This window comes from Delphinus delphis, chromosome X (assembly GCF_949987515.2).
Source record: "Delphinus delphis chromosome X, mDelDel1.2, whole genome shotgun sequence".
NCBI classification, from domain to species: domain Eukaryota; kingdom Metazoa; phylum Chordata; class Mammalia; order Artiodactyla; family Delphinidae; genus Delphinus; species Delphinus delphis.
Window position 1 is genome coordinate 78,960,754 of NC_082704.1, and position 23,557 is coordinate 78,984,310.

Below are 23,557 nucleotides of genomic sequence, written 5' to 3' on the forward strand. Positions count from 1 at the left end.
GACCCCATTCATCTGGCTAAACAAGGGACGTTTCAGGTTTACACTGGCAGCTTGGGTCCACCTGCTGACCGACGACTATCACCTGGAACACAGAGTGGCTGCGTGTCCCTTTTTGAGAGCCCCTCTGGGAATGCGTGTTTCAGCCATTCTCAGAGTACTTGCTGCGGTCAGGGGGTGGGGTGGGGGTGGGGTGGGGGGAGACAGGTGCGAGGGTATAGAGGAAAGCACAGGTGACAGCGTGTGTCAGTATGTTTGTGGTTGTGTGAGGGTGTGCTGTGTGTGGCGGGGTAGGAAGATAGGGGGTGTGTGTGTGTGTGTGCGTGTGTGTGTGTGTTTGTCTGTGTGTGTGTGTGTACTCGAGCCCATGCTCTCACACCTGTCTAAGGTGCTTGCCTGCCCGTGGGCATGTGTTGCCGTGGGTATCCGGCTGTGGGTGCTTGATTGCCTGGTCTTCTGAGCGGCGGCCAGCACCAACCTGCCTGGGCTTGTGGACAGGGAGGCGACCGCTCGTAAGTAATACAGTGAAATGTACACTGTTCGGATCACGCCATTGGATTGGGAACCAACGGCAAGCAGGGTGCAACTTGAGGGGGCCCCTGCTGGCTCACGTTTGGACTTGAAGGGCTTCCATAAGGAGAACAACTGCACCGAATGGAAAGTCAAGAGAGAATTTTGCAAGCCTCGAGTCCGTCATGCTGTTTCACTGCGAAGTAACTCCTAGATCTTGTTTGGTTTTGTTGGTGTTTAGTTTTCTGGGTTTTCCCGGAGGGTGACAATGCCCTCCACCGCTGGAGAAGGGAAAAGATGTCGAGGAGGAAGGGGAAGAGTCCGAAGTGAACCACACGACTGCCTTCTCCTACACTCGTGCCTCCCCCTTAACCAAAGAGCAGACGTGCGAGGACGCTGAGGACACTAGGCCAGCTCAGAATAGACAGTGAAAGGAATAGAGGGAAGCAGTAACTGACCACCACCACCACCACCACCGTCACCATCACCACCACCTCCACCACCGTCGCCACGACAACCACGAGCGTTGCCGTGGATCCAGTGCAGGGGCGCTTCACTGTGTATCTTTTGCAACATGCACAGGGAGTGACAGGGAGACACAAGCTGCCGGCAGACGAAAGGACAGGCCACCAGGCAGCCCCTTGACCTGGGCATGGCGGCGGGGGCGGCGTGGGGGTCCCTCCTGAGTGCCATCAAGGGCTCCGACTCAGCAGTGGGCCCGCCGGGCCTACAGAAGGCAAAAGGAGAGGTAGAGCCACCTCTGACACCCTGAGTATGTCATGGGTACACTGCAAAGGGCCAAAGAGCCTCGGGATGCACTCAGGGCACTCAGGAAAGGTTAGGTAGAACCCTGGGAAATCTAGGTTACTAAGGGGAGGTAAGGGACACGAGAGGGGTGAGGTAATCCCCGATGGCAATTAAGGGATGGCTGTGAGGGAATGCCCCTTACTCTCCTAGTCCACGGGGGCATTTTCCCTTGCACAGGGAAAGTACATGTATTGGCCACGTTGAGCTTCCCAGGCACGCTCCCAACCGTGCCTTTTGTCCAGAGGGAAGAACTGAAAGTAAGGCATTGAGTGGAAGGCAGGAGCCGAAAGCGGAGAGCAAACAGAAATCAAAAGAAAGAACCATAATGGAGGTGAAGCATGAAGGCGATCCCCAGGGCACACTGTGTCCCAAGTTGGCAGATGGAACCGGCCGAAGCCTCCTGGGGCTTCCTGAGGGAAGAGCCGTCAGCCAAGGCTAAGTCTCAGCCACTCAGGCAAGGGGCAGAAGCGTGTCCAGGGAGAGGCCTGTTTGGCGATGCTGTAGTGCCCAACTGGGAAGTGGAAATAGCAACAGAAAAGGGCAAGGAGGAAGAACAGGGAACAAGGAAGGTAGGGCAACCGTCGGGTCCACGGAGACGGGCAGAGTGGGTACCAGTGCGGGGGCCTGCGCAGGCGTGCTGCCCTGAATGTGACCATGTGCGGGGTGGTGGGGGCGTGCGTGCGCGAGCCCGAGTGATTTCAGTAACATTAAGCCCTGGCGAACACAGGCAAGGGTGTGAAGCGATGCTGAGAGGAGGGGTTCCACCACGTGCTGCTCCCAATCCCTGCCCTCCTTCCTCCCTGCATTTCCCCCAAATCAGTGTCCGATGTGCCCTGATGTTTCATGCCTGGGAAAGATCCCCCTTAGGCCCTACCCGACAGGAAGGTGGTGACTTTTGTGGTCGCGGGATGTTTTCGTGTGTTTGTTTTTTCTCACCAATTTCAAAGGTGGGCCTACTTCCTGGGACAGCTTGGCCTACAAGAATGTCCCAAACAGACACTCCACTCCTCAATTCTAAGAGTCCTTCAGATACTTCAGCGTGTGCGAAATCCCTGGGACGTGGATGTGCTTTCCCTTGGAGCTCCCTCCTGCTCGCTCTGCACACCTAGGAAGACTTTAGAGGAGCAAAGAAAGGAAACGTTGAGGAAACTGTAAGGAGCCTCACGATCACCTTCCACATTGGTCTCGCGCCAGGCTCTGGGTGGCATATGGGCATGACATCCTTAAACACTCACGCCACGGTGACCGCCTGCTTTGCTTTGCATCTGCGGACACAAAATGTCACCAGCCTCTTCAGTAAACAAAGGTTGTGGCCCTGCCATCGGCACTCACACACTGCCTCTGCCCCCAAGGGTGGCCCCCGAGGGCAATTCAAGATGGAGAAAAGCAGGATAGTAGTCCTGGAAAGTTCAGATGCACACCTAGGAATGATTTCAATGGACCAAGACTCTTGTGTCTTCCCATGATTAGAAAAGCGCTCAAATCTCTGACTTGAGATGTTCTGGGTGAGGTGTTGCTGTTGTTGTTGTTGCTGTTGTTGTTGTTCGTGGTGGTGCTGGTGCTGTGTTTATTTCATTGTTTTGTTTTTTGTCTTTGTGATTAGCAGCAATCTTTTGGTATTCCCCGACATGTTTCTATTTTTTCCTCTTTTATTCAACGAAAACTCCTACATAGCCTGGCTCCTTCCTCCCGTACTAATTCAAAACCTTTCCATAGCACTTTGTGAGTGGCTGTCGCCGTGTCTGTAGTCCTCAGTAAGATCCCCGAATAAAAGGTTCCTCTCAGCGTTTACGTTGGACCTTTTTCTGCTCTCTACACATCCCAGTTGGCTCTGGATAAAGGCCCTGATCCCTCGTTTTGAGGCTCTGCCTGGAAATGCATCATAGGGTTAGGGTTAGGGTTAGGGTTAGGGTTAGGGTTAGGGTTAGGGTTGGTGTTGGTGTTGTGGTTAGGGGTTAGGGTTAGGGTTAGTGTTAGGGTTTGGGTTAGGGTTAGTGTTAGGGTTAGGGTTATGGTTATGGTTATGGTTAGGGTTAGCGTTAGGGAACGGGTACGGTTTATGGTACAGGTTAGGGTACGACAACGGTTTAGGGTTAGCGTACGTGTTAGGATACGGGTTAGTGTTACTGTACGGATTAGGATTATGGTACGGGTTAGGGTAAGGATTAGGGTAAGCGTTAGTGTTAATGTTAGGGTTAGGGTTAGGGAACGGGTACGGTTTAGGGTGCAGGTTAGTGTACGACAACGGGTTAGGGTTAGCGTACGTGTTAGAGTACGGGTTAGTATTAGTGTACGGGTTAGAATTAGGGTACGGGTTAGGGTAAGGCTTCAGGTAAGGTTTAGGGTTACGTTTAAGGTTAGGGTTAGGGAACGGGTACGGTTTAGGGTACAGGTTAGGGTATGACAACGGTTTAGGGTTAGCGTACGTGTTAGGGTACGGTTAGGGTAGTTGTTAGGGTACGGGTACGGGTTAGGGTTAGGGAACGCGTACGGGTGACGGTTAGGATTAGAGTTAGGGTTAGGGAACGGGTACGGTTTAGGGTACAGGTTAGTGTACGACAACGGTTTAGGGTTAGCGTAAGTGTTAGGGTACGGGTTAGTGTTAGTGTACGGGTTAGGATGAGGGTACGGTTTAGGGTAAGGCTTCGGGTAAGGGTTAGGGTTAGGGTTAGGGTTAGTGTTAGGGTTAGGCAAGGGGTTTAGGGTACAGGTTACGGTACGACAAGGGTTTAAGGTTAGCGTAAGTGTTAGGGTACGGGTTAGTGTTAGTGTACGGGTTAGGATTAGGGTACGGGTTAGGGTAAGCCTTCGGGTAAGGTGTTGAGTGGTTCTTCAGAAGTGGTTTCCGAGATGTGTGCATGCGCGTGTCCGTGTGTGAGTGTGTGTATGTGTGTGACTGTGTGTGTGTGTGTGCGCGCGCGTGTTTCCCGGGGATCCATAATTTCCCCTGCAAGATCTCACGGGTCTTCCAGTGAGAACACTAGGCCAGTGTCAGAGGTTAGGTTGAGAAACAGAGTGATCTCCATGCCAAAGCAAGCCAAAAAGCTCCCTTCTTCCACATGACCCTCCAAACCCCAAGACCCACTTCCCCTCCCCCTCCGCCCTGTATCCCACTTCTCCCAAAGGATAAAAATTCACAGGGGCACCTGGAAAGAATTGAGCATGACATGTGGACGGGCTTCTGGCGCAGAACTGAAGCCTGAGAGCCTGGCTAGCGAGGCCTGCGGGAAGAAAGACCCCGGTGGTAGCGAACTTGTGGACAAATGTAGTCGAGGCCAAGTGGCCTTCCCCAAGTAGGCCCACCGGTGCGACCCATGCCATCCCCAAAAGTCCCACCCCTGCGCACAAAGGATGCTCGGGGTTTCCACGCAGGGATGCAGCGCGGTGGTCACCTCCGGACCCTTGTGACTCAAGTGAAGAAGGGTTCACAACCTTCGGAACCTTCCCGGGATGTGTCTGCCACTGACCCACAGGATCTTTGTCCCAGTGAAGCACTCAACTTGAGCAGAACAGAGGTTGCTCCCTAGGAAGTGATGCGGTGCAGACAAGCCACAGGACAGGAGTCAGAAGATACAAAGAAGAAACTGCAGGCTCACTGGTGGGATCTCTGCAGTGTCGTCGACAGCGGCGTTCACTGTGAACCAGGGCATCAAGGGAATCAAGAACTGCCTAGCTACACTTGCGGGTTTGGTGGAAAGTGGCCAAGTTGGTGAAGAGCCCAGCTGAAGGTGACATGGGTGGTCGGTGAGCTGGACTATGGATGGGGATGAGGATAATGGGATATTGGTGCCTCTGTGGCTGCTGCTGCTGCTGCTGTCGATGATGATGATAATGATGATGATGATGATGATGGGGAGAAGGAGGAGGAGGTGGAGGAGGACGAGGACCAGGACGAGGACCAGGACGAGGACGAGGACGAGGAAGGTGATCTAACAGTTTCACAGCCACCACTACACACCGTCCACTGTTTGGAAGTTAAAGGCAGGCGCGGAAGGCTCGGTGGGGGTAGGGAAAGGGGAGACTGCCATTTCTGGAGCCACAGTGCCATCCAGCGGAATGCGTTATGTGAAAAGCCCAGGCAGCCGAGCTGTGTCTTCTGCCCTGCGCAGGGAACCGCGAGGCTGTGCTGGGCAGAATGGGTTCTGCCCAAGGCGCGGGAGGTCTCCTCCACGGGGTTTCAGAGGCCTGTGAGGGCGCCGTGCGCACCAGAGCGACCCTGTGTGGAAAATCATGAGCCCTCGGGGCCCCGGACACAGCAGGCAGTTCCCGGACTGTCCAGCCCAGGGAGCGGAGCTTCCCCCGTCAGCCATTTTGGGGGTGGGCCCAGAGCAACTCTGCAACTTTTCCTCCGGTGTCCCTGCTGGGGAGTGCCGGGGTGCCCTGCCTGCGGCCGCACTGGGCTCACGTGGCCCCCTTCCTCACCGGAAGCTGAGGGTCTTAGAGGTCCTGGAGCCGGGGCCATTTGCACCGGGCACTCCCAGGGGCGGCCATCTCGTGCTGCCCCTGGGGTTTCTGAGGGCCTTGCCCAGCTGCACAACCAGGGTCCAGTCCCCCGCCGAGAGCACACATGAAGGCACGGCCCGGAGCCCATTGCCCATGTGCACCCTCAGGACAGCACACCCACCCCAGCCCCACGCCGCGCCGTCCCCACTGGGCCAGTTGCTTCCAGCCCTGTGGCTGTCTCCATCCCTTGAGACCTGGTAACTGGCTTTGAGCGAAACCATCTCCGCTTGGTGGCAGTATAGCTCCATCAAGGCCAACTAAGCGCCTAACCCTGCCCCCACTACATCATCAGGCCTGGGTTCTCCTCCCCTTCTAATGTAAAACCAAAAGCAAAACCAAACCAACACAGACAGTGCCACGAAGGAGGAGAGAAAAGGAAAGAAAGCAACCACCCACCGGCACCCACGCGGACCACCAAATGCACAGGACGAAAGGACCACTGGCCACGAGGCTGGACCCCCTGCAGTCCTTTCCACTTCCTTTCCTCCAACCCCCTTTTTCTTGACTCCTGCTCTTGGGAGAAGTAAAAGGCAAAGGATACACCGAGCGACCTGGCTGGGTGACATTGCCTGAGTGTCTAAATCACAGGATTTCTCCTGGACCAGGTGGCAGCCACCTTACTGGTGGCGAAAACCTCGCTGGCTTGCAAGTCACTTTGTTGCAGGACTCCGCTTCCCTTTCAAGGCCCGGAGCTTCGGCTTGAGGCCACCACCTCGGGCTGGCCCAACAGTGCAGCCAGAAGTGGCTGGCCCAACCCGGAGGCGCCCCCAACATGGGGCGCCAAGGACTGGCTCTGGGCGGGCTGGCCTTGCCCTCACACAGGAACCTTGCAAGGCTAACAAACATCGCCAGTCACAGAGCCCCACACAGGGCCTTGCTTCTCTTGAGGATGGGCACAGACTCTGCTCCCACTTGGAGACCCCATTTATCTGGCTAAGCAACGGACGTTTCAGGTTTACACTGGCAGCTTGGGTCCACCTGCTGACCGACGACTATCACCTGGAACACAGAGTGGCTGCGTGTCCCTTTTTGAGAGCCCCTCTGGGAATGCGTGTTTCAGCCATTCTCAGAGTACTTGCTGCGGTCAGGGGGTGGGGTGGGGGTGGGGTGGGGGGAGACAGGTGCGAGGGTATAGAGGAAAGCACAGGTGACAGCGTGTGTCAGTATGTTTGTGGTTGTGTGAGGGTGTGCTGTGTGTGGCGGGGTAGGAAGATAGGGGGTGTGTGTGTGTGTGTGTGCGTGTGTGTGTGTTTGTCTGTGTGTGTGTGTGTACTCGAGCCCATGCTCTCACACCTGTCTAAGGTGCTTGCCTGCCCGTGGGCATGTGTTGCCGTGGGTATCCGGCTGTGGGTGCTTGATTGCCTGGTCTTCTGAGCGGCGGCCAGCACCAACCTGCCTGGGCTTGTGGACAGGGAGGCGACCGCTCGTAAGTAATACAGTGAAATGTCCACTGTTCGGATCACGCCATTGGATTGGGAACCAACGGCAAGCAGGGTGCAACTTGAGGGGGCCCCTGCTGGCTCACGTTTGGACTTGAAGGGCTTCCATAAGGAGAACAACTGCACCGAATGGAAAGTCAAGAGAGAATTTTGCAAGCCTCGAGTCCGTCATGCTGTTTCACTGCGAAGTAACTCCTAGATCTTGTTTCGTTTTGTTGGTGTTTAGTTTTCTGGGTTTTCCCGGAGGGTGACAATGCCCTCCACCGCTGGAGAAGGGAAAAGATGTCGAGGAGGAAGGGGAAGAGTCCGAAGTGAACCACACGACTGCCTTCTCCTACACTCGTGCCTCCCCCTTAACCAAAGAGCAGACGTGCGAGGACGCTGAGGACACTAGGCCAGCTCAGAATAGACAGTGAAAGGAATAGAGGGAAGCAGTAACTGACCACCACCACCACCACCACCGTCACCATCACCACCACCTCCACCACCGTCGCCACGACAACCACGAGCGTTGCCGTGGATCCAGTGCAGGGGCGCTTCACTGTGTATCTTTTGCAACATGCACAGGGAGTGACAGGGAGACACAAGCTGCCGGCAGACCAAAGGACAGGCCACCAGGCAGCCCCTTGACCTGGGCATGGCGGCGGGGGCGGCGTGGGGGTCCCTCCTGAGTGCCATCAAGGGCTCCGACTCAGCAGTGGGCCCGCCGGGCCTACAGAAGGCAAAAGGAGAGGTAGAGCCACCTCTGACACCCTGAGTATGTCATGGGTACACTGCAAAGGGCCAAAGAGCCTCGGGATGCACTCAGGGCACTCAGGAAAGGTTAGGTAGAACCCTGGGAAATCTAGGTTACTAAGGGGAGGTAAGGGACACGAGAGGGGTGAGGTAATCCCCGATGGCAATTAAGGGATGGCTGTGAGGGAATGCCCCTTACTCTCCTAGTCCACGGGGGCATTTTCCCTTGCACAGGGAAAGTACATGTATTGGCCACGTTGAGCTTCCCAGGCACGCTCCCAACCGTGCCTTTTGTCCAGAGGGAAGAACTGAAAGTAAGGCATTGAGTGGAAGGCAGGAGCCGAAAGCGGAGAGCAAACAGAAATCAAAAGAAAGAACCATAATGGAGGTGAAGCATGAAGGCGATCCCCAGGGCACACTGTGTCCCAAGTTGGCAGATGGAACCGGCCGAAGCCTCCTGGGGCTTCCTGAGGGAAGAGCCGTCAGCCAAGGCTAAGTCTCAGCCACTCAGGCAAGGGGCAGAAGCGTGTCCAGGGAGAGGCCTGTTTGGCGATGCTGTAGTGCCCAACTGGGAAGTGGAAATAGCAACAGAAAAGGGCAAGGAGGAAGAACAGGGAACAAGGAAGGTAGGGCAACCGTCGGGTCCACGGAGACGGGCAGAGTGGGTACCAGTGCGGGGGCCTGCGCAGGCGTGCTGCCCTGAATGTGACCATGTGCGGGGTGGTGGGGGCGTGCGTGCGCGAGCCCGAGTGATTTCAGTAACATTAAGCCCTGGCGAACACAGGCAAGGGTGTGAAGCGATGCTGAGAGGAGGGGTTCCACCACGTGCTGCTCCCAATCCCTGCCCTCCTTCCTCCCTGCATTTCCCCCAAATCAGTGTCCGATGTGCCCTGATGTTTCATGCCTGGGAAAGATCCCCCTTAGGCCCTACCCGACAGGAAGGTGGTGACTTTTGTGGTCGCGGGATGTTTTCGTGTGTTTGTTTTTTCTCACCAATTTCAAAGGTGGGCCTACTTCCTGGGACAGCTTGGCCTACAAGAATGTCCCAAACAGACACTCCACTCCTCAATTCTAAGAGTCCTTCAGATACTTCAGCGTGTGCGAAATCCCTGGGACGTGGATGTGCTTTCCCTTGGAGCTCCCTCCTGCTCGCTCTGCACACCTAGGAAGACTTTAGAGGAGCAAAGAAAGGAAACGTTGAGGAAACTGTAAGGAGCCTCACGATCACCTTCCACATTGGTCTCGCGCCAGGCTCTGGGTGGCATATGGGCATGACATCCTTAAACACTCACGCCACGGTGACCGCCTGCTTTGCTTTGCATCTGCGGACACAAAATGTCACCAGCCTCTTCAGTAAACAAGGGTTGTGGCCCTGCCATCGGCACTCACACACTGCCTCTGCCCCCAAGGGTGGCCCCCGAGGGCAATTCAAGATGGAGAAAAGCAGGATAGTAGTCCTGGAAAGTTCAGATGCACACCTAGGAATGATTTCAATGGACCAAGACTCTTGTGTCTTCCCATGATTAGAAAAGCGCTCAAATCTCTGACTTGAGATGTTCTGGGTGAGGTGTTGCTGTTGTTGTTGTTGCTGTTGTTGTTGTTCGTGGTGGTGCTGGTGCTGTGTTTATTTCATTGTTTTGTTTTTTGTCTTTGTGATTAGCAGCAATCTTTTGGTATTCCCCGACATGTTTCTATTTTTTCCTCTTTTATTCAACGAAAACTCCTACATAGCCTGGCTCCTTCCTCCCGTACTAATTCAAAACCTTTCCATAGCACTTTGTGAGTGGCTGTCGCCGTGTCTGTAGTCCTCAGTAAGATCCCCGAATAAAAGGTTCCTCTCAGCGTTTACGTTGGACCTTTTTCTGCTCTCTACACATCCCAGTCGGCTCTGGATAAAGGCCCTGATCCCTCGTTTTGAGGCTCTGCCTGGAAATGCATCATAGGGTTAGGGTTAGGGTTAGGGTTAGGGTTAGGGTTAGGGTTAGGGTTGGTGTTGGTGTTGTGGTTAGGGGTTAGGTTTAGGGTTAGGGTTAGAGGTAGGGTTAGGGTTTTAGTTAGGGTTAGGCTTAGGGTTACGGTTGGGGTTGTGGTTGTGGTTAGGGGTTAGGGTTAGGGTTAGTGTTAGGGTTTGGGTTAGGGTTAGTGTTAGGGTTAGGGTTATGGTTATGGTTATGGTTAGGGTTAGCGTTAGGGAACGGGTACGGTTTATGGTACAGGTTAGGGTACGACAACGGTTTAGGGTTAGCGTACGTGTTAGGATACGGGTTAGTGTTACTGTACGGATTAGGATTATGGTACGGGTTAGGGTAAGGATTAGGGTAAGCGTTAGTGTTAATGTTAGGGTTAGGGTTAGGGAACGGGTACGGTTTAGGGTGCAGGTTAGTGTACGACAACGGGTTAGGGTTAGCGTACGTGTTAGAGTACGGGTTAGTATTAGTGTACGGGTTAGAATTAGGGTACGGGTTAGGGTAAGGCTTCAGGTAAGGTTTAGGGTTACGTTTAAGGTTAGGGTTAGGGAACGGGTACGGTTTAGGGTACAGGTTAGGGTATGACAACGGTTTAGGGTTAGCGTACGTGTTAGGGTACGGTTAGGGTAGTTGTTAGGGTACGGGTACGGGTTAGGGTTAGGGAACGCGTACGGGTGACGGTTAGGATTAGAGTTAGGGTTAGGGAACGGGTACGGTTTAGGGTACAGGTTAGTGTACGACAACGGTTTAGGGTTAGCGTAAGTGTTAGGGTACGGGTTAGTGTTAGTGTACGGGTTAGGATGAGGGTACGGTTTAGGGTAAGGCTTCGGGTAAGGGTTAGGGTTAGGGTTAGGGTTAGTGTTAGGGTTAGGCAAGGGGTTTAGGGTACAGGTTACGGTACGACAAGGGTTTAAGGTTAGCGTAAGTGTTAGGGTACGGGTTAGTGTTAGTGTACGGGTTAGGATTAGGGTACGGGTTAGGGTAAGCCTTCGGGTAAGGTGTTGAGTGGTTCTTCAGAAGTGGTTTCCGAGATGTGTGCATGCGCGTGTCCGTGTGTGAGTGTGTGTATGTGTGTGACTGTGTGTGTGTGTGTGTGCGCGCGCGTGTTTCCCGGGGATCCATAATTTCCCCTGCAAGATCTCACGGGTCTTCCAGTGAGAACACTAGGCCAGTGTCAGAGGTTAGGTTGAGAAACAGAGTGATCTCCATGCCAAAGCAAGCCAAAAAGCTCCCTTCTTCCACATGACCCTCCAAACCCCAAGACCCACTTCCCCTCCCCCTCCGCCCTGTATCCCACTTCTCCCAAAGGATAAAAATTCACAGGGGCACCTGGAAAGAATTGAGCATGACATGTGGACGGGCTTCTGGCGCAGAACTGAAGCCTGAGAGCCTGGCTAGCGAGGCCTGCGGGAAGAAAGACCCCGGTGGTAGCGAACTTGTGGACAAATGTAGTCGAGGCCAAGTGGCCTTCCCCAAGTAGGCCCACCGGTGCGACCCATGCCATCCCCAAAAGTCCCACCCCTGCGCACAAAGGATGCTCGGGGTTTCCACGCAGGGATGCAGCGCGGTGGTCACCTCCGGACCCTTGTGACTCAAGTAAAGAAGGGTTCACAACCTTCGGAACCTTCCCGGGATGTGTCTGCCACTGACCCACAGGATCTTTGTCCCAGTGAAGCACTCAACTTGAGCAGAACAGAGGTTGCTCCCTAGGAAGTGATGCGGTGCAGACAAGCCACAGGACAGGAGTCAGAACATACAAAGAAGAAACTGCAAGCTCACTGGTGGGATCTCTGCAGTGTCGTCGACAGCGGCGTTCACTGTGAACCAGGGCATCAAGGGAATCAAGAACTGCCTAGCTACACTTGCGGGTTTGGTGGAAAGTGGCCAAGTTGGTGAAGAGCCCAGCTGAAGGTGACATGGGTGGTCGGTGAGCTGGACTATGGATGGGGATGAGGATAATGGGATATTGGTGCCTCTGTGGCTGCTGCTGCTGCTGCTGTCGATGATGATGATAATGATGATGATGATGATGATGGGGAGAAGGAAGAGGAGGTGGAGGAGGACGAGGACCAGGACGAGGACCAGGACGAGGACGAGGACGAGGAAGGTGATCTAACAGTTTCACAGCCACCACTACACACCGTCCACTGTTTGGAAGTTAAAGGCAGGCGCGGAAGGCTCGGTGGGGGTAGGGAAAGGGGAGACTGCCATTTCTGGAGCCACAGTGCCATCCAGCGGAATGCGTTATGTGAAAAGCCCAGGCAGCCGAGCTGTGTCTTCTGCCCTGCGCAGGGAACCGCGAGGCTGTGCTGGGCAGAATGGGTTCTGCCCAAGGCGCGGGAGGTCTCCTCCACGGGGTTTCAGAGGCCTGTGAGGGCGCCGTGCGCGCCAGTGCGACCCTGTGTGGAAAATCATGAGCCCTCGGGGCCCCGGACACAGCAGGCAGTTCCCGGACTGTCCAGCCCAGGGAGCGGAGCTTCCCCCGTCAGCCATTTTGGGGGTGGGCCCAGAGCAACTCTGCAACTTTTCCTCCGGTGTCCCTGCTGGGGAGTGCCGGGGTGCCCTGCCTGCGGCCGCACTGGGCTCACGTGGCCCCCTTCCTCACCGGAAGCTGAGGGTCTTAGAGGTCCTGGAGCCGGGGCCATTTGCACCGGGCACTCCCAGGGGCGGCCATCTCGTGCTGCCCCTGGGGTTTCTGAGGGCCTTGCCCAGCTGCACAACCAGGGTCCAGTCCCCCGCCGAGAGCACACATGAAGGCACGGCCCGGAGCCCATTGCCCATGTGCACCCTCAGGACAGCACACCCACCCCAGCCCCACGCCGCGCCGTCCCCACTGGGCCAGTTGCTTCCAGCCCTGTGGCTGTCTCCATCCCTTGAGACCTGGTAACTGGCTTTGAGCGAAACCATCTCCGCTTGGTGGCAGTATAGCTCCATCAAGGCCAACTAAGCGCCTAACCCTGCCCCCACTACATCATCAGGCCTGGGTTCTCCTCCCCTTCTAATGTAAAACCAAAAGCAAAACCAAACCAACACAGACAGTGCCACGAAGGAGGAGAGAAAAGGAAAGAAAGCAACCACCCACCGGCACCCACGCGGACCACCAAATGCACAGGACGAAAGGACCACTGGCCACGAGGCTGGACCCCCTGCAGTCCTTTCCACTTCCTTTCCTCCAACCCCCTTTTTCTTGACTCCTGCTCTTGGGAGAAGTAAAAGGCAAAGGATACACCGAGCGACCTGGCTGGGTGACATTGCCTGAGTGTCTAAATCACAGGATTTCTCCTGGACCAGGTGGCAGCCACCTTACTGGTGGCGAAAACCTCGCTGGCTTGCAAGTCACTTTGTTGCAGGACTCCGCTTCCCTTTCAAGGCCCGGAGCTTCGGCTTGAGGCCACCACCTCGGGCTGGCCCAACAGTGCAGCCAGAAGTGGCTGGCTCAACCCGGAGGCGCCCCCAACATGGGGCGCCAAGGACTGGCTCTGGGCGGGCTGGCCTTGCCCTCACACAGGAACCTTGCAAGGCTAACAAACATCGCCAGTCACAGAGCCCCACACAGGACCTTGCTTCTCTTGAGGATGGGCACAGACTCTGCTCCCACTTGGAGACCCCATTTATCTGGCTAAACAAGGGACGTTTCAGGTTTACACTGGCAGCTTGGGTCCACCTGCTGACCGACGACTATCACCTGGAACACAGAGTGGCTGCGTGTCCCTTTTTGAGAGCCCCTCTGGGAATGCGTGTTTCAGCCATTCTCAGAGTACTTGCTGCGGTCAGGGGGTGGGGTGGGGGTGGGGTGGGGGGAGACAGGTGCGAGGGTATAGAGGAAAGCACAGGTGACAGCGTGTGTCAGTATGTTTGTGGTTGTGTGAGGGTGTGCTGTGTGTGGCGGGGTAGGAAGATAGGGGGTGTGTGTGTGTGTGTGCGCGTGTGTGTGTGTTTGTCTGTGTGTGTGTGTGTACTCGAGCCCATGCTCTCACACCTGTCTAAGGTGCTTGCCTGCCCGTGGGCATGTGTTGCCGTGGGTATCCGGCTGTGGGTGCTTGATTGCCTGGTCTTCTGAGCGGCGGCCAGCACCAACCTGCCTGGGCTTGTGGACAGGGAGGCGACCGCTCGTAAGTAATACAGTGAAATGTACACTGTTCGGATCACGCCATTGGATTGGGAACCAACGGCAAGCAGGGTGCAACTTGAGGGGGCCCCTGCTGGCTCACGTTTGGACTTGAAGGGCTTCCATAAGGAGAACAACTGCACCGAATGGAAAGTCAAGAGATAATTTTGCAAGCCTCGAGTCCGTCATGCTGTTTCACTGCGAAGTAACTCCTAGATCTTGTTTGGTTTTGTTGGTGTTTAGTTTTCTGGGTTTTCCCGGAGGGTGACAATGCCCTCCACCGCTGGAGAAGGGAAAAGATGTCGAGGAGGAAGGGGAAGAGTCCGAAGTGAACCACACGACTGCCTTCTCCTACACTCGTGCCTCCCCCTTAACCAAAGAGCAGACGTGCGAGGACGCTGAGGACACTAGGCCAGCTCAGAATAGACAGTGAAAGGAATAGAGGGAAGCAGTAACTGACCACCACCACCACCACCACCGTCACCATCACCACCACCTCCACCACCGTCGCCACGACAACCACGAGCGTTGCCGTGGATCCAGTGCAGGGGCGCTTCACTGTGTATCTTTTGCAACATGCACAGGGAGTGACAGGGAGACACAAGCTGCCGGCAGACCAAAGGACAGGCCACCAGGCAGCCCCTTGACCTGGGCATGGCGGCGGGGGCGGCGTGGGGGTCCCTCCTGAGTGCCATCAAGGGCTTCGACTCAGCAGTGGGCCCGCCGGGCCTACAGAAGGCAAAAGGAGAGGTAGAGCCACCTCTGACACCCTGAGTATGTCATGGGTACACTGCAAAGGGCCAAAGAGCCTCGGGATGCACTCAGGGCACTCAGGAAAGGTTAGGTAGAACCCTGGGAAATCTAGGTTACTAAGGGGAGGTAAGGGACACGAGAGGGGTGAGGTAATCCCCGATGGCAATTAAGGGATGGCTGTGAGGGAATGCCCCTTACTCTCCTAGTCCACGGGGGCATTTTCCCTTGCACAGGGAAAGTACATGTATTGGCCACGTTGAGCTTCCCAGGCACGCTCCCAACCGTGCCTTTTGTCCAGAGGGAAGAACTGAAAGTAAGGCATTGAGTGGAAGGCAGGAGCCGAAAGCGGAGAGCAAACAGAAATCAAAAGAAAGAACCATAATGGAGGTGAAGCATGAAGGCGATCCCCAGGGCACACTGTGTCCCAAGTTGGCAGATGGAACCGGCCGAAGCCTCCTGGGGCTTCCTGAGGGAAGAGCCGTCAGCCAAGGCTAAGTCTCAGCCACTCAGGCAAGGGGCAGAAGCGTGTCCAGGGAGAGGCCTGTTTGGCGATGCTGTAGTGCCCAACTGGGAAGTGGAAATAGCAACAGAAAAGGGCAAGGAGGAAGAACAGGGAACAAGGAAGGTAGGGCAACCGTCGGGTCCACGGAGACGGGCAGAGTGGGTACCAGTGCGGGGGCCTGCGCAGGCGTGCTGCCCTGAATGTGACCATGTGCGGGGTGGTGGGGGCGTGCGTGCGCGAGCCCGAGTGATTTCAGTAACATTAAGCCCTGGCGAACACAGGCAAGGGTGTGAAGCGATGCTGAGAGGAGGGGTTCCACCACGTGCTGCTCCCAATCCCTGCCCTCCTTCCTCCCTGCATTTCCCCCAAATCAGTGTCCGATGTGCCCTGATGTTTCATGCCTGGGAAAGATCCCCCTTAGGCCCTACCCGACAGGAAGGTGGTGACTTTTGTGGTCGCGGGATGTTTTCGTGTGTTTGTTTTTTCTCACCAATTTCAAAGGTGGGCCTACTTCCTGGGACAGCTTGGCCTACAAGAATGTCCCAAACAGACACTCCACTCCTCAATTCTAAGAGTCCTTCAGATACTTCAGCGTGTGCGAAATCCCTGGGACGTGGATGTGCTTTCCCTTGGAGCTCCCTCCTGCTCGCTCTGCACACCTAGGAAGACTTTAGAGGAGCAAAGAAAGGAAACGTTGAGGAAACTGTAAGGAGCCTCACGATCACCTTCCACATTGGTCTCGCGCCAGGCTCTGGGTGGCATATGGGCATGACATCCTTAAACACTCACGCCACGGTGACCGCCTGCTTTGCTTTGCATCTGCGGACACAAAATGTCACCAGCCTCTTCAGTAAACAAAGGTTGTGGCCCTGCCATCGGCACTCACACACTGCCTCTGCCCCCAAGGGTGGCCCCCGAGGGCAATTCAAGATGGAGAAAAGCAGGATAGTAGTCCTGGAAAGTTCAGATGCACACCTAGGAATGATTTCAATGGACCAAGACTCTTGTGTCTTCCCATGATTAGAAAAGCGCTCAAATCTCTGACTTGAGATGTTCTGGGTGAGGTGTTGCTGTTGTTGTTGTTGCTGTTGTTGTTGTTCGTGGTGGTGCTGGTGCTGTGTTTATTTCATTGTTTTGTTTTTTGTCTTTGTGATTAGCAGCAATCTTTTGGTATTCCCCGACATGTTTCTATTTTTTCCTCTTTTATTCAACGAAAACTCCTACATAGCCTGGCTCCTTCCTCCCGTACTAATTCAAAACCTTTCCATAGCACTTTGTGAGTGGCTGTCGCCGTGTCTGTAGTCCTCAGTAAGATCCCCGAATAAAAGGTTCCTCTCAGCGTTTACGTTGGACCTTTTTCTGCTCTCTACACATCCCAGTCGGCTCTGGATAAAGGCCCTGATCCCTCGTTTTGAGGCTCTGCCTGGAAATGCATCATAGGGTTAGGGTTAGGGTTAGGGTTAGGGTTAGGGTTAGGGTTAGGGTTGGTGTTGGTGTTGTGGTTAGGGGTTAGGTTTAGGGTTAGGGTTAGAGGTAGGGTTAGGGTTTTAGTTAGGGTTAGGCTTAGGGTTACGGTTGGGGTTGTGGTTGTGGTTAGGGGTTAGGGTTAGGGTTAGTGTTAGGGTTTGGGTTAGGGTTAGTGTTAGGGTTAGGGTTATGGTTATGGTTATGGTTAGGGTTAGCGTTAGGGAACGGGTACGGTTTATGGTACAGGTTAGGGTACGACAACGGTTTAGGGTTAGCGTACGTGTTAGGATACGGGTTAGTGTTACTGTACGGATTAGGATTATGGTACGGGTTAGGGTAAGGATTAGGGTAAGCGTTAGTGTTAATGTTAGGGTTAGGGTTAGGGAACGGGTACGGTTTAGGGTGCAGGTTAGTGTACGACAACGGGTTAGGGTTAGCGTACGTGTTAGAGTACGGGTTAGTATTAGTGTACGGGTTAGAATTAGGGTACGGGTTAGGGTAAGGCTTCAGGTAAGGTTTAGGGTTACGTTTAAGGTTAGGGTTAGGGAACGGGTACGGTTTAGGGTACAGGTTAGGGTATGACAACGGTTTAGGGTTAGCGTACGTGTTAGGGTACGGTTAGGGTAGTTGTTAGGGTACGGGTACGGGTTAGGGTTAGGGAACGCGTACGGGTGACGGTTAGGATTAGAGTTAGGGTTAGGGAACGGGTACGGTTTAGGGTACAGGTTAGTGTACGACAACGGTTTAGGGTTAGCGTAAGTGTTAGGGTACGGGTTAGTGTTAGTGTACGGGTTAGGATGAGGGTACGGTTTAGGGTAAGGCTTCGGGTAAGGGTTAGGGTTAGGGTTAGGGTTAGTGTTAGGGTTAGGCAAGGGGTTTAGGGTACAGGTTACGGTACGACAAGGGTTTAAGGTTAGCGTAAGTGTTAGGGTACGGGTTAGTGTTAGTGTACGGGTTAGGATTAGGGTACGGGTTAGGGTAAGCCTTCGGGTAAGGTGTTGAGTGGTTCTTCAGAAGTGGTTTCCGAGATGTGTGCATGCGCGTGTCCGTGTGTGAGTGTGTGTATGTGTGTGACTGTGTGTGTGTGTGTGTGCGCGCGCGTGTTTCCCGGGGATCCATAATTTCCCCTGCAAGATCTCACGGGTCTTCCAGTGAGAACACTAGGCCAGTGTCAGAGGTTAGGTTGAGAAACAGAGTGATCTCCATGCCAAAGCAAGCCAAAAAGCTCCCTTCTTCCACATGACCCTCCAAACCCCAAGACCCACTTCCCCTCCCCCTCCGCCCTGTATCCCACTTCTCCCAAAGGATAAAAATTCACAGGGGCACCTGGAAAGAATTGAGCATGACATGTGGACGGGCTTCTGGCGCAGAACTGAAGCCTGAGAGCCTGGCTAGCGAGGCCTGCGGGAAGAAAGACCCCGGTGGTAGCGAACTTGTGGACAAATGTAGTCGAGGCCAAGTGGCCTTCCCCAAGTAGGCCCACCGGTGCGACCCATGCCATCCCCAAAAGTCCCACCCCTGCGCACAAAGGATGCTCGGGGTTTCCACGCAGGGATGCAGCGCGGTGGTCACCTCCGGACCCTTGTGACTCAAGTAAAGAAGGGTTCACAACCTTCGGAACCTTCCCGGGATGTGTCTGCCACTGACCCACAGGATCTTTGTCCCAGTGAAGCACTCAACTTGAGCAGAACAGAGGTTGCTCCCTAGGAAGTGATGCGGTGCAGACAAGCCACAGGACAGGAGTCAGAACATACAAAGAAGAAACTGCAAGCTCACTGGTGGGATCTCTGCAGTGTCGTCGACAGCGGCGTTCACTGTGAACCAGGGCATCAAGGGAATCAAGAACTGCCTAGCTACACTTGCGGGTTTGGTGGAAAGTGGCCAAGTTGGTGAAGAGCCCAGCTGAAGGTGACATGGGTGGTCGGTGAGCTGGACTATGGATGGGGATGAGGATAATGGGATATTGGTGCCTCTGTGGCTGCTGCTGCTGCTGCTGTCGATGATGATGATAATGATGATGATGATGATGATGGGGAGAAGGAGGAGGAGGTGGAGGAGGACGAGGACCAGGACGAGGACCAGGACGAGGACGAGGACGAGGAAGGTGATCTAACAGTTTCACAGCCACCACTACACACCGTCCACTGTTTGGAAGTTAAAGGCAGGCGCGGAAGGCTCGGTGGGGGTAGGGAAAGGGGAGACTGCCATTTCTGGAGCCACAGTGCCATCCAGCGGAATGCGTTATGTGAAAAGCCCAGGCAGCCGAGCTGTGTCTTCTGCCCTGCGCAGGGAACCGCGAGGCTGTGCTGGGCAGAATGGGTTCTGCCCAAGGCGCGGGAGGTCTCCTCCACGGGGTTTCAGAGGCCTGTGAGGGCGCCGTGCGCTCCAGTGCGACCCTGTGTGGAAAATCATGAGCCCTCGGGGCCCCGGACACAGCAGGCAGTTCCCGGACTGTCCAGCCCAGGGAGCGGAGCTTCCCCCGTCAGCCATTTTGGGGGTGGGCCCAGAGCAACTCTGCAACTTTTCCTCCGGTGTCCCTGCTGGGGAGTGCCGGGGTGCCCTGCCTGCGGCCGCACTGGGCTCACGTGGCCCCCTTCCTCACCGGAAGCTGAGGGTCTTAGAGGTCCTGGAGCCGGGGCCATTTGCACCGGGCACTCCCAGGGGCGGCCATCTCGTGCTGCCCCTGGGGTTTCTGAGGGCCTTGCCCAGCTGCACAACCAGGGTCCAGTCCCCCGCCGAGAGCACACATGAAGGCACGGCCCGGAGCCCATTGCCCGTGTGCACCCTCAGGACAACACACCCACCCCAGCCCCACGCCGCGCCGTCCCCACTGGGCCAGTTGCTTCCAGCCCTGTGGCTGTCTCCATCCCTTGAGACCTGGTAACTGGCTTTGAGCGAAACCATCTCCGCTTGGTGGCAGTATAGCTCCATCAAGGCCAACTAAGCGCCTAACCCTGCCCCCACTACATCATCAGGCCTGGGTTCTCCTCCCCTTCTAATGTAAAACCAAAAGCAAAACCAAACCAACACAGACAGTGCCACGAAGGAGGAGAGAAAAGGAAAGAAAGCAACCACCCACCGGCACCCACGCGGACCACCAAATGCACAGGACGAAAGGACCACTGGCCACGAGGCTGGACCCCCTGCAGTCCTTTCCACTTCCTTTCCTCCAACCCCCTTTTTCTTGACTCCTGCTCTTGGGAGAAGTAAAAGGCAAAGGATACACCGAGCGACCTGGCTGGGTGACATTGCCTGAGTGTCTAAATCACAGGATTTCTCCTGGACCAGGTGGCAGCCACCTTACTGGTGGCGAAAACCTCGCTGGCTTGCAAGTCACTTTGTTGCAGGACTCCGCTTCCCTTTCAAGGCCCGGAGCTTCGGCTTGAGGCCACCACCTCGGGCTGGCCCAACAGTGCAGCCAGAAGTGGCTGGCTCAACCCGGAGGCGCCCCCAACATGGGGCGCCAAGGACTGGCTCTGGGCGGGCTGGCCTTGCCCTCACACAGGAACCTTGCAAGGCTAACAAACATCGCCAGTCACAGAGCCCCACACAGGACCTTGCTTCTCTTGAGGATGGGCACAGACTCTGCTCCCACTTGGAGACCCCATTTATCTGGCTAAACAAGGGACGTTTCAGGTTTACACTGGCAGCTTGGGTCCACCTGCTGACCGACGACTATCACCTGGAACACAGAGTGGCTGCGTGTCCCTTTTTGAGAGCCCCTCTGGGAATGCGTGTTTCAGCCATTCTCAGAGTACTTGCTGCGGTCAGGGGGTGGGGTGGGGGTGGGGTGGGGGGAGACAGGTGCGAGGGTATAGAGGAAAGCACAGGTGACGGCGTGTGTCAGTATGTTTGTGGTTGTGTGAGGGTGTGCTGTGTGTGGCGGGGTAGGAAGATAGGGGGTGTGTGTGTGTGTGTGCGCGTGTGTGTGTGTTTGTCTGTGTGTGTGTGTGTACTCGAGCCCATGCTCTCACACCTGTCTAAGGTGCTTGCCTGCCCGTGGGCATGTGTTGCCGTGGGTATCCGGCTGTGGGTGCTTGATTGCCTGGTCTTCTGAGCGGCGGCCAGCACCAACCTGCCTGGGCTTGTGGACAGGGAGGCGACCGCTCGTAAGTAATACAGTGAAATGTACACTGTTCGGATCACGCCATTGGATTGGGAACCAACGGCAAGCAGGGTGCAACTTGAGGGGGCCCCTGCTGGCTCACGTTTGGACTTGAAGGGCTTCCATAAGGAGAACAACTGCACCGAATGGAAAGTCAAGAGAGAATTTTGCAAGCCTCGAGTCCGTCATGCTGTTTCACTGCGAAGTAACTCCTAGATCTTGTTTGGTTTTGTTGGTGTTTAGTTTTCTGGGTTTTCCCGGAGGGTGACAATGCCCTCCACCGCTGGAGAAGGGAAAAGATGTCGAGGAGGAAGGGGAAGAGTCCGAAGTGAACCACACGACTGCCTTCTCCTACACTCGTGCCTCCCCCTTAACCAAAGAGCAGACGTGCGAGGAGGACGCTGAGGACACTAGGCCAGCTCAGAATAGACAGTGAAAGGAATAGAGGGAAGCAGTAACTGACCACCACCACCACCACCACCGTCACCATCACCACCACCTCCACCACCGTCGCCACGACAACCACGAGCGTTGCCGTGGATCCAGTGCAGGGGCGCTTCACTGTGTATCTTTTGCAACATGCACAGGGAGTGACAGGGAGACACAAGCTGCCGGCAGACGAAAGGACAGGCCACCAGGCAGCCCCTTGACCTGGGCATGGCGGCGGGGGCGGCGTGGGGGTCCCTCCTGAGTGCCATCAAGGGCTCCGACTCAGCAGTGGGCCCGCCGGGCCTACAGAAGGCAAAAGGAGAGGTAGAGCCACCTCTGACACCCTGAGTATGTCATGGGTACACTGCAAAGGGCCAAAGAGCCTCGGGATGCACTCAGGGCACTCAGGAAAGGTCAGGTAGAACCCTGGGAAATCTAGGTTACTAAGGGGAGGTAAGGGACACGAGAGGGGTGAGGTAATCCCCGATGGCAATTAAGGGATGGCTGTGAGGGAATGCCCCTTACTCTCCTAGTCCACGGGGGCATTTTCCCTTGCACAGGGAAAGTACATGTATTGGCCACGTTGAGCTTCCCAGGCACGCTCCCAACCGTGCCTTTTGTCCAGAGGGAAGAACTGAAAGTAAGGCATTGAGTGGATGGCAGGAGCCGAAAGCGGAGAGCAAACAGAAATCAAAAGAAAGAACCATAATGGAGGTGAAGCATGAAGGCGATCCCCAGGGCACACTGTGTCCCAAGTTGGCAGATGGAACCGGCCGAAGCCTCCTGGGGCTTCCTGAGGGAAGAGCCGTCAGCCAAGGCTAAGTCTCAGCCACTCAGGCAAGGGGCAGAAGCGTGTCCAGGGAGAGGCCTGTTTGGCGATGCTGTAGTGCCCAACTGGGAAGTGGAAATAGCAACAGAAAAGGGCAAGGAGGAAGAACAGGGAACAAGGAAGGTAGGGCAACCGTCGGGTCCACGGAGACGGGCAGAGTGGGTACCAGTGCGGGGGCCTGCGCAGGCGTGCTGCCCTGAATGTGACCATGTGCGGGGTGGTGGGGGCGTGCGTGCGCGAGCCCGAGTGATTTCAGTAACATTAAGCCCTGGCGAACACAGGCAAGGGTGTGAAGCGATGCTGAGAGGAGGGGTTCCACCACGTGCTGCTCCCAATCCCTGCCCTCCTTCCTCCCTGCATTTCCCCCAAATCAGTGTCCGATGTGCCCTGATGTTTCATGCCTGGGAAAGATCCCCCTTAGGCCCTACCCGACAGGAAGGTGGTGACTTTTGTGGTCGCGGGATGTTTTCGTGTGTTTGTTTTTTCTCACCAATTTCAAAGGTGGGCCTACATCCTGGGACAGCTTGGCCTACAAGAATGTCCCAAACAGACACTCCACTCCTCAATTCTAAGAGTCCTTCAGATACTTCAGCGTGTGCGAAATCCCTGGGACGTGGATGTGCTTTCCCTTGGAGCTCCCTCCTGCTCGCTCTGCACACCTAGGAAGACTTTAGAGGAGCAAAGAAAGGAAACGTTGAGGAAACTGTAAGGAGCCTCACGATCACCTTCCACATTGGTCTCGCGCCAGGCTCTGGGTGGCATATGGGCATGACATCCTTAAACACTCACGCCACGGTGACCGCCTGCTTTGCTTTGCATCTGCGGACACAAAATGTCACCAGCCTCTTCAGTAAACAAAGGTTGTGGCCCTGCCATCGGCACTCACACACTGCCTCTGCCCCCAAGGGTGGCCCCCGAGGGCAATTCAAGATGGAGAAAAGCAGGATAGTAGTCCTGGAAAGTTCAGATGCACACCTAGGAATGATTTCAATGGACCAAGACTCTTGTGTCTTCCCATGATTAGAAAAGCGCTCAAATCTCTGACTTGAGATGTTCTGGGTGAGGTGTTGCTGTTGTTGTTGTTGCTGTTGTTGTTGTTCGTGGTGGTGCTGGTGCTGTGTTTATTTCATTGTTTTGTTTTTTGTCTTTGTGATTAGCAGCAATCTTTTGGTATTCCCCGACATGTTTCTATTTTTTCCTCTTTTATTCAACGAAAACTCCTACATAGCCTGGCTCCTTCCTCCCGTACTAATTCAAAACCTTTCCATAGCACTTTGTGAGTGGCTGTCGCCGTGTCTGTAGTCCTCAGTAAGATCCCCGAATAAAAGGTTCCTCTCAGCGTTTACGTTGGACCTTTTTCTGCTCTCTACACATCCCAGTCGGCTCTGGATAAAGGCCCTGATCCC